Raw genomic sequence first — 381 nt, 5'->3', positions numbered from 1 at the left:
TGCCTCGTGGCGGGCCCCTGGGAGAGCTGGGACTTCTGCTCAGGAGAGGCACCAAACCTCGCTGCCTCTGCAAGCAGCCTGTGCTGCTGGACTGCAAGGAGGGTGCCTGGGACAGGGTAGCCTCCAGCTGCCCCACAGCCGAGGGCAGGATGGGGGTTGTGTGGTTGCGCTGAGAGCAGCCCCAGCAGTGCAGAGCTCCCCAAAGCATGGAGCCTGCCCAGGGAAGGGAGGTGGTGGGATCCCTGCGGGTGCCCGCACTGCCCGCTGGTGCCCAGGCTCTGTGGAAAGCGATGCAGGCTGTGGGGCGCAGCCCCTGGCAGCTGCCGGGCCCAGCGTGGGGGATGTACATTGCCTCTGCCCCAGCGTGGGCTGGGAGAGCAG

The 381-nt window shown here is 68.5% G+C and overlaps 1 protein-coding gene across 1 annotated transcript in view; it reads left to right on the top strand.

The window, feature by feature from the left end:
• Nucleotides 1-381, top strand: part of LOC104494472 (probable E3 ubiquitin-protein ligase MID2) — a gene marked incomplete at both ends in the record, with an annotated part of 15,200 nt that overhangs the window by 5,044 nt on the left and 9,775 nt on the right. The gene's annotated exons all lie outside the window — the stretch shown is intronic.

The sequence above is a fragment of the Buceros rhinoceros genome, unplaced genomic scaffold (genome assembly GCF_000710305.1).
Source record: "Buceros rhinoceros silvestris isolate BGI_N320 unplaced genomic scaffold, ASM71030v1 scaffold27815, whole genome shotgun sequence".
NCBI classification, from domain to species: domain Eukaryota; kingdom Metazoa; phylum Chordata; class Aves; order Bucerotiformes; family Bucerotidae; genus Buceros; species Buceros rhinoceros.
Note: the sequence above shows the minus strand (reverse complement) of the source record. Positions and strands in the feature narration are given on the sequence as shown.